Consider the following 10,910-nt stretch of genomic DNA (forward strand, 5'->3'; position numbering starts at 1 on the left):
GCACTCTTTTCCTTCCGCCTTCACCACGGTCTCCACCATGGCGGAGGCGGAAGAGACCCCCTCCACTGCGCATGCGCGGGGATGCCGTGAGCACCCGCTGACTCTCCCGCACATGCGCCGCCCGGCAACGTCATTTCCGCGCCAGCTGGCGGGGCACCAAAGGCCTTTCCCGCCAGCTGGCGGGGGAGAAATCAGTCTGCTGCGGGCCTAGCCCCTCAAGGTTAGTGCTCGGCTGCTCAAGATGCAGAGGATTCCGCACCTTTGGGGCGGCGCGATGCCGGACTGATTTGCCCCGTTTTTGGCGCCGGTCGGTGAACATCGCGCCGATTACGGAGAATTTTGCCCCAGGTCTATCACTTAAAAAGTCTTAAAGAACATCTCTTCAGCAAGTATGCCTGGGTCTGCTAACTGTATTTAAAAGTGGATGTTGCGGTTTTGTTGCTTGAATGGAAATAAAGATAGCAGTTAAGGGTTATTGTGCCACTGTTAGCATTGTTTAAGGGGCAATTGTAATCTGTTATCTTGTGTGATGTTAAAGATATTTTAATACTGTGTTAGTAATAAAGTTTGTTTCAATATACCATATCCCGATTTTGCATGAAACCACCCCTGGAGCGAGGTGTTCTTTCCTCACTTTCTTACAAAATTAAAAATAACTTTTAAAAGTTAGGGGGCTGGATTCTCCACCGGTGAGGTGCTCCATTTTGCTGGCAGCCCGGGGGTTTTCCGACGGTGTGGGACTGCCCCACAATGGAAAACCCCATTTAGTGAGTGTGAGATCAGACATGATCTTGTTGAATGGCAGTGCTGGATTGAAGGGCTGAATGGCCTGCTCCTGTTCCTATTTCTTGTAGTCTTATTATGGGAGCCTCTTGCATGCTCCCACACTTACCCCTCCCATCAGAAATGGCATGTTATTACACAGTGGCTCTCCCTTCTAGTAAGGAAGAAAGTGTTGTTCTATGCCAGTTTCCAGCTCAGATTGGGCAAAAGCACTTCTCAGCCTATCATTTGCAGCCACTTGTTTGGGGAGAAAGATCTAACTCGTGGGGCTTACTTGGAGATGCCTTGCTCCTGCAACATCTGAGCCAGTGACTCAGGCTTCATAGCATCACAACATTTACAGTGCAGAAGGAGGCCATTTGGCCCATCGAGTCTTCACCGGCCCTTGGAATGGGTACCCTACTTAAGCCCACGCCTCCACCCTATCGCCGTAACCCAGTAACCCCCACCTAACCCTTTGGACTCTAATGGGAAATTTAGCTTGGCCAATCCACCTAACCTGCACATCTTTGGACTGCGGGAGGAAACCGGAGCACCCAGAGGAAACTCACGCAGACATGGGGAGGAAGTGCAAACTCCACATAGACAGGCACCCAAGGCCGGAATTGAACCCGGGTCCCTGGTGCTGTGAGGCAGCAGTGCTAACCACTGTGACACGATGCCGCCCAGCAGTCACCCTACTGTCTACTGTCACCTTGTTGAATGAGTTCACACAGACCCAGAGGAACCAATGCAACAACTGATTATACTGACAGGCATTTGCTAATGAACCATCCCAATCTCAGCCCAAATGGTGACCAGGGAGAGGATCATTTAATCATCTTGAGACCAGAAGAAAAGTAAAGCTTTTTACAGGCAGGCATTGGCAAAGGTGCTTTGTATTATTATTTGGTAGCAGATTCTGAGAAAACATCAAAGCTAAATTAAGCATATAATCTCTTATTGATTACCGGTGGTTTCCTGAAACCATTTGTCTCCCATGAAAATGAAAAGAGAAGTTTAATCAATGAATTTGAACTACAGCAAGGTACATTTAAATATAACTCCAATTGAAACTGATGGTTGCGTGGTTAACATATTAGAATGGTGCAGAATCAGGTTTGCAGCAGTACAGAAATTGCAAGCTTGGGAGATCAAATGGTTTTCTTTTTCAATATGTGTGTGCCTTATGACATCTGAGGAGGTGCCATCTTTCAGATGAGATGTTACATTAAGGCTCCATTTGCCCTTGTAGGTGTATGCGAAAACTCTCATGGCGCTATTTTGAAAAAGAGCAGGTGAGTTATCCCTCTTTCCCTGGCTAATGTTCATTCCTCAATCCAGCTGGTCAAAACGGATTGCTTAGTCATGATCATATTGCTGTTTCATTGAATCCCCTAGAGTGCAGCAAGAGGCCATTTGGCCGATCAAGTATGCACCGACCCTCTGAAGTGCACGCTACCCATTTCCTCTCCCCCATCCACCCCGCCCTATCCCCGTAATCTAACCTGCACATCCCTGGACACTAGGGAGCAATTTAACATGGCCAATCCCCCTGCACATCTTTAGACTGGGAGGAAACCGGAGCACCCGGGGGAAACCCACGCACACACTGGGAGAACATACAAACTCCACACAGACAGTGACCCAAGGCCAGAATTCAACCCGGGTCCCTGACGTTGTGTGACAGCAGTGCTAACCACTGTGCCACCGTGCCGCTCCTAATCTACCTAATGTTTGTGAAAGCTGACTGTGTACAAATTGGCTGCCGTATTTCTTAATTTACGACAGTAACTATGGGTGCAATTCTCCGGCCTCGTTGCACACTTGCTCAAGTGAAATGAGGCAGGTGTATAGCAGGAGAAGCCAAAAACAAGAACTGTCCCAGGCACCAAAACATTTGTGATGTAACCAGCCCCACTCCCATAGGTGAAATAGGGATCTCGCTGTAGTGTAGCAAAAACCAATCATCACCACTTAAGCCCCATTTCCATACAATTAATGATAGCGACCCCATATCCAACGGCCTCCCATCATTCAGGGCCTCCCCAGCAAGTGCTCACGCTGGCACGGATTAGTACTTTTGAAAATGTGAACCTGGCAGAAGGACTTCTGTGGGGAGCCGAGGAGGTGAGTAGCCATCTTTTCTCACAGGCAAAGAGCCCGGGGGCTTCTGGGTTTGCCGCCCCAGTACTCGGCGGGTGGTGGTGACCCTCAGCTGGGGGTGGGGGACCCTCTGCAGGGGTGGGCCGCGATGGGAGGCTGAGGGGGTGCACTGGGGGGGCAACCGGGGGGCAACTGACATCTCTGACATCTCCGTCTGAATGTCCCGGCCGCTCCCTATTGTCTCCATCAGCTCCGAGTGTACCTCTTTCACAGACTCAGCATCAGGCTGGGACACCAGCTGAGTCCTGGGATCCTGCAGATCTCCAACTGCTGTCTCGCCTGGGGGTTCCTGCCGCCACCTGATGTACATCTGGTGAGTGTGGAGCTCACCAGATTGTGCCCCAGAAGCCTGACCACGAACATTTCCCACTGAGGTGCTTGTATCTGTGCTGTTGGAGGGAGGGTGGGGATGTCAGCTGTGCTGCGACTATTATGGTGGCATCCTCAGAACTCTCTTCCGAGGTGGTCTCCTGGGAGGCTGGCGAGGGTGCGTCCAGGAATGGGCCGGTGCCGTCGGCTGGAGGACCTGTGGGAGAATGGACATGTGGCCAGTGGAAGGGATGAGTCAGTCAGTAAGGCAATAACAACAGGTCCTTCGGGTGGAACCTGGTGGTTCCTCACCTCTGCGCATACACAGCCTCCATGTTGGTCTCCACTCAGCCACAGCGGTCACCTCCAGGGCACGCTCCTCAAAGGTGGTGAGGATCCTGATGTCTGGCACACCACCGCCAGTTTGGGCCGGCGAATCAGCTGGCAAGCCTTCATTTGCAGCGAGAGGCCCATGAGGCCTCGTTAAGTGGACCAATTAACGTTGAATAGCGTTGTCGGCCTCGTTGGGTTGAGCGCTGGGATACTCACGGCAGCCCCCGCTCGCTACAACACTTAGAAATCTTTCTGGAGAATCACGCCCTATGTTTCAAAAATACTTCATTGACTTTGAAAGTGCTTTGGGACTGAATGGCACTATACAAATGCAAGCTCATTCGCTTTTTTGGATTCTCACTGAATCCGGAAAAATTATGGCGTTCCTAAGGAGGCCAGGCATAGGCTAGGATCTTTTCGCTTCTAATTATTAATGCAATTTTAATGTTATGCACTTTCTGTCAGTCAGGGTATCTTTTTTTAAAATTAAAACAAAATCCAATTAAGGGTCAATTTAGCGTGGCCAACCCACCTACCCTGCACATCTTTGGGTTGTGGGGGTGAGACCCATGCAGACATGGGGAGAATGTGCAAACTCCACATGGGCTGTGACCCAGGGCTGGGATCGAACCCGGGCCCTCGACACTGTGAGGCAGCAGTGCTAACCACTTTGCCACTGTGCTGCCCTCAGTCAGGGTATTTCAAGGGCTGGAATTTTCCAGCCTTTCTTGCCGGTGGCTTCTTGCGGACTTCGCTGTGGGGAAACACGCCATAGGGACGCGGAAAATCCCAGAGTTCTCAAAAATGTGGTCAATTTTAAGCCTTCCCACAGACTGATACAGCTCTGAAGGAGACTGTGTGTCTATGCTGCATCTTTGAAAGAACTATCCAATCATTCCAACACCTCTGCTCTTTTCCTATAGCCTTGAAAACTTTTCCCCTTCAGGGAAATCCAATTTTCGATTGAAAGTTGAATCTGCTTTCATCGGGCTTTCAGGCTGCGTATTCTAGATCACAGCAACTTGCTGAATTAAAAATAAATGTCTCCCAATTTCACCTCTGGCATTTTTATTTTGTTGCCAATTACCTTTAATCTGTGTCCTCTGATTACTGACCCCCCTGCCAGTGAAAACAGTTTCATCCCTAGTTACTCTACCAAAACCCTTCACACTTCTGAAGTAGTTCATTAATGTTTGATGGATGTGCTGCATGTGGCATCAGTCATATCAGTCGCAGAAGGAGACAGAGGAAGGGCGTTCTACTCAGCAGATGGGACCAGCAACGTTGTTTGCAGATGGGTTGTCACATCCCTGGAAACAGCATGAAGCAAACTGGGAGCAGCATGACGCACAAACCTCATCCTTAGCTCTTCAAGCAAGCAGAGAATGTTTTGTTTTAATTAGAAGCAGTTCTGAAACTCTGAATGGAGGAAGGTGAAACAGCACTTTTCCCAGAATGTTCTCATTCGGTGCACTTAGGCAACACCGCATTTTCCTCTCGGAATAGTACATTAGGATTATAGAATCCCTACAGTGCAGAAGGAGGCCACTTGGCCCATTGAATCTGCACCAACCTTTTGAAAGAACGCCCTACCTAGGCTCAATGCTTCATCCTATCCCCGCAACCCCACCTAGGGGCAATTTAGCAGAGCCAATCCACCTAACCTGCACATCTTTGGACCATGAGAGGAAACTGGGGCAACGGGGGGAAACCCACACAGGCATGGGAAAATATGCAAACGCCACAGAAACAATCACCAAAGGCTGGAATCAAACCGGAGTCCCTGGCGCTGTAATGCAGCAGTGCTAACCACTGTGTCACCGTGCCACCCATAGAAATAAAACACTGCCGAAAATGGGAATCGGAAAGTTTTAAAAGTTGTGCATTGCAGGAATTCAGGGAAGTAATGCCCTTGGTCTATTTTTTATTTGTTCATGGAGTTAAATATCACTGACAAGGCCAGCATTTATCATCCATTTCTAATTTCCCTGAAAAGGAGGTTGTGAGCCACATTATTTAACTATTGCAGTACTACATCCTCACTATGAGGATGTTCCAGGGTTTTACTAATGATGGCAATACATTTCTGAGTCAAGATGTTTAGTGATTTGATGGGGAACTTTCAGGTTGGTATGGCAAGTGCTCGGCCAAAGACTGTAAGAAACTACAGAGAGTTGTGAACACAGCCCAGTCCATCACACGGACCCACCTCCCATCCATTGATTGTCTACACCTCCCACTGCCTTGGGAAAGTGGGCATCATAATCAAAGACTCCTCCCACCTGGGTTATTCTCTCTTCCAACCTCTTCCATCGGGCAGAAGATACAAAAGTCTGAGAACACGCACTAACAGATTCAAAAACAGCTTATCCGCGCTGTTACTAGACTCCTCATTGACTCTCTTATGGACTGAATTGATCTCTCCACGCATCTTCTCTACTGTTGTAGCACCATATGCTTCACCTGATGTCTATGTCTATGTATTTACATTGTGTATTTATCATATGTCCTCTGATTTTCATGTATGGAACAATCTGCCTGGACTGTAAGCAGAACAATACTTTTCACTGTACCTCAGTACACGTGACAAATTTAAATCTAAATCTAGTGGTGTTCCCATGCGCTTGTTGTCCTAGGCCTTCTTGTTGGTGGAGGTTGCGGATTTGGAAGATGCTGTTGAAGGAACCTTATCGAGTTGCTGCAGTGTAACTTGCAGACGATGCACACTGCTGCCTCTATGTGCTGTTGATTGAGACGGTGGATGGCATGTTTTGTCCTGGATAGTGTTGAGCTTCTTGAGTATTGCTGGAATTGTACTCAACCTAATACAGTGGGTCTGATGCAGAACTGAAAGCAACCATTGTGAGGGACAAATTACATTCTTGTCATGAGTAATCTTGTGGTTACTATCATGGACAACTATATTATTGCAGCCAATGGATTTGTGAGGCGGTAATAATTTTCATCACTCTTAACTGATTCGCCCACCACATTCATAGCTCCATTCTCATGGTCTTTTCCTACATTTAATCCATCCCTGATATTCACACTTTGGACAGCTGTTCCTTCAAGAGACAACCTGACTGAGCCCCAATCTGATACATCAAAGGCATTCAGATCTTACAAAACATTCAAAATAAAAGTGTGCATCAGCATCATAATAAAACTGTGATGGGAACTGACAGCGGAAAATATAGGAACTAGAAGGAGCTTCAAGGTCAACAGTCACAATTTTTTTTCCATTGATCTCAATCTCACCTTCTGACTGTAATCGTTTTGTCCTCATTGCATGTAGTTGCATTTTGAATCCACCAACAATATTTGTTATCTTGATAACTGATGCTCAAGGGGTTGAAGCCATGCTCCTTGATCTTAGAAATTATTGCATTAATGGACTTTCGTGGAACTGTACTTTAACAATCCCTTCAATGTAATTTGGTTGGGGGAGGGGGGGGCAGCATGTGGCACAGTGGTTAGCACTGCTGCCTATGGCACTGAGGACCCGGGTTCGAATCCCGGCCCTGGGTCACTGCCCATGTGGAGTTTATACATTCTCCCCATGTCTGCGTGGGTTTCACCCCCAAAACCCAAAGATGTGGCCATGCTAAATTGCCCCTTAATTGGAAAAAAAATAATTGGGTACTACAAAATTTATTTTTAAAAATGTACTTTGGTTCAAGGATTCAGTAAAATAGCGGAGACAGGAATTTCAGAGACACATGTCAACCATCTTCAGTTGCTTCACCAATGACCTTCCCTCCATCATAATGTTAGAAACAGAGGCTGTTGGCTAATCGTTGTACAGTGTTCAGCTCCATTCACAAGGTCATGGATAATGGAGCATTCCATGCTCATATGCAGCAAATCCTGGACAAAATCCAGGCTTGGGCTGATAAGTGACAGGTAACACTCGGCAAGTGGTGACCATTTCCAACAAGAGGGAGCCTATCTTCTTGATAGTCATATAATCATTAAGATCTACAGCACAGAAGGCGGTCATTCGGCCCATCCTTTCTACGGTGATCAACAGATAGCCATCCTGCATAATCTACTTTTCTTGCTCTTGGTCCATAGTTTTCGCCATTTCAAATGCATATCCAAGTGCTTTTTAAATGTTAGGAGAGTTTCTGCCTCTATCACACTTTCAAGCGAGTGGTAGCATTACCATCGCTGAACTCCCCCTCATTGTCAACAATTTATGTCCACTATTGAACAGAAACTCAAGTGAGTCAGTCATGTAAATCATTAGGGTAAAATCAGGGCTATGACATAGAGACCTGAAAACATAACAATATGCTCAAAACCTCTATTGTGCATTTTGCTGTTTTTCAGCAAAAGTGTGCTTCCTATAGACATAAAAAACATAGATAAATAATATTAATCATAATCTTTATTGTCACAAGTAGGCTTACATTAACGCTGCAATAAAGTTACCATGAAAAGCCCCTAGTCTCCACATTCCGGCACCTGTTCGGGTACACAGAGGGAGAATTCAGAATACCCAATTCACCTAGCAGCACATCTTTTGGGACTTGTGGGAGGAAACCGAAGGAGGAAACACATGCAGACATGGGGAGAACGTGCAGACTCTGCACAGACAGTGACCCAAGCCGGGAATCGAACCTGGGACTCTGTCGCTGTGAAGCAACAGTGCTAACCACTGTGCTACCGTGAGCAGGAGGTGGCCATTCAGCCCCTTGAGCTTATTCCACCATTCAGATGATCTGTATCTTATGTTCACCCACCTGCCTTGGCTTTATAGCTCTGGATACCTTTCGCCGACATAACACAGGTAGATTATGTCGTTGAAGTCAGGGATGTCAATGTTAGCAACAGAACTGTAAAACGTAATATTCCTCCGAGTGCAGCACTGACATTTGAAACTATAACCATGGGTTAAAGAATGGCATTTCATCCTCCCTGCCCAAGCAAACTATCCCCTGGTCACAACCATTTGACCAGCGATCCTCACTGACATTTCAATGTCAATTCCCAACAAATTCAGGCAGTTTTTGCGCCATTAATTGAGTTGGGATTTTCCTGATTTATTTCATTTAGGATCCTTTTCCAGGAGAAAATAACTTTTTTTAATCTCATAAGTCTGGGTTGGATAGATTTTCAGGACCCAGTCGTTTTGATTTAAAATATAAAATCAGTAATTACTTTCTGAGGTTCGCTGTTTAACAAAGTATTTTCTTGCTCATTGTCTTTAAATTAACATATTGCAAAAGCATCTTGCATTGACCTGTCAGATGTTTGTATGGTTACGTCTACAGCTGACACAGAGGGGTTGATGCACAGATGTTTTCAGCTTTTGCCAGTTATCTTTGGATGACAGAGTTCAAATTTAATGCAGAAAGGTCACATGAGATAATCACACAGCAGGGGGAGATGTTACTTTTTTTTGTAGCATTGCGCCATGATTAATTAAAATGGTCTTCTGCCTCTGTTACGCATTTGGATGATTTTGTGAAAGGTATCTAAGTAAGTGTTAATGCCATTGGAAAATATACTGTGTGCTTGCATAGTTTAAATTCAAATTTGAAAAAGTTTAATTCACATGCTGGATCATTTAAAAGCTGACCAATTTTATAGTGGGATGTGGAATGTTAGTTTTGGTGTCTGTTACAATTACAAGGTTTACAAGATTTATATTTTGCCACTGCATGTTTAAATTTAGGGTAAGTGAAAGGGGTCATGGTGACCTGTTTTGCAGTCTGCCTGACAGTAAGCCTGGGTGGTTTAAACATTAGAAGTCAAGGTAGGACATAGACTGTTTTACAGCTAAGAAGGTGCTTGGAGACAATGGTGGCAAAGTAGACCCTGAGTCTCCTAAAGTCCCAGAAAGAAATTATGGATATTGAATTTAAACAGTTGTGCTGTAAACTATCTATTTATTTCTAAGATTAAAGTGAGTGGGATAAAGGTTAACTAATTACCATTTTTACTTAGATATAAAGTGTTATGTTGTTAGGGGATAGAGGGTATAAGAAGTTATTTTTAAGATCAGGTTACAGGCTTCCTATAAATTAATGAATAACGCAGACAGACAATAATTTGTCATTTGGTGTGGTCTGCAGCTTTCTGAGAAGTAGAGAGCAGGAGATAGGAGTCCAACATTCTTGCCCTGGATCAGAGGAAATGTTGACTCAATTGTTCATCACATTGACTGTGGGTGGGAAATCAAACTCAGTTTGAAAACAAAGTTTGAGGATTTAAGGGAAGCCAGAAGATTCACCCAATTTGATGCTAGAAGGAAGGAATCTACAGTGTAACTTCCACAGTAAAAGTCAGTCCTGGGTTCAGAAGCTACCTGTCTGTGGGAGTGAAAAGAGGCAATTCATTGGAAGCTATGAGTAACTGCTATAAAATCTGTAATTCTGCGGAGAATGGAATAGGTGATAAATATGAAAAGGAACTTTTTATTTTTTGTGGTTTAAAGTAAAGGTTGCCTACAAATAGAAAGTAGCAATTAGTCAATAAGGTTTTCTTAGTCATTTGTTACAGTAAAAGTTTTTAAATTTGAAAATTTTCAGTCTAATACTTTCAGCTAGTAACTGAAAGTTCAAATTTATTTTTTTAAGTTATCAGTCTTTAGGGAGATTGTAACGAGTCATTGGGAAATGTAAAGATGTCAGTTGTGCTCAGTGGGTAGCACATGCTTTCTGCATCAGATGTACTGAGTCTTGAGCACAAAACCTAGTTAATTTCCACTCTAGTACCAAAGATGTGCAGCACTGTTGGAGATACCATCATTTTGATATAATGTCTACCCTCTCAGGTGGGCATAAAAGATCTCATGGTCCTATTCCAAGAGATACAGAGCTGTCCTCCCTGTTGTCTTGGCCAATATTTATCCCTCACCCAATACCACTTAAAACGTGAGGGGCTGGTCATTACTGTTTGTGGGAACTTGCCGTGCGTGAAATAGTTGTCATATTTCCTATACTATAACAGTGGCTATCCTACAGGAATGCTTCAGTTGAGACACACTTAGGTCACGTAAGGTGTTATACAAATGTTAGGATGTCTGCTGGGCCAATCACAGTCTCAAGAAGAGTTCCAATGTGAAAGAAGCCCAAAAGAAGTTTTCTGACTTCAGGAATGCCACTGTTAAAGTGATGAAATAGCAGTAGCCGAATAGTAAAGGACTGGTAAAATTTGGCTCCAACTCCATCTACAAGTTTACTGATAACTTGACTGTAGTGGGTCAGATGTCGAACAACGATGAGTCAGTGTGCAGGAGGGAGAAAGACAACTTAGTGGTGCGGTGTAATGACAACAATCTCCCCCTCAACTTCAACAAAACTAAGGAGCTCGTCATTGACTTTAGGAAGCAA

This window comes from Scyliorhinus torazame, chromosome 17 (genome assembly GCF_047496885.1).
Source record: "Scyliorhinus torazame isolate Kashiwa2021f chromosome 17, sScyTor2.1, whole genome shotgun sequence".
NCBI classification, from domain to species: Eukaryota; Metazoa; Chordata; class Chondrichthyes; order Carcharhiniformes; family Scyliorhinidae; genus Scyliorhinus; species Scyliorhinus torazame.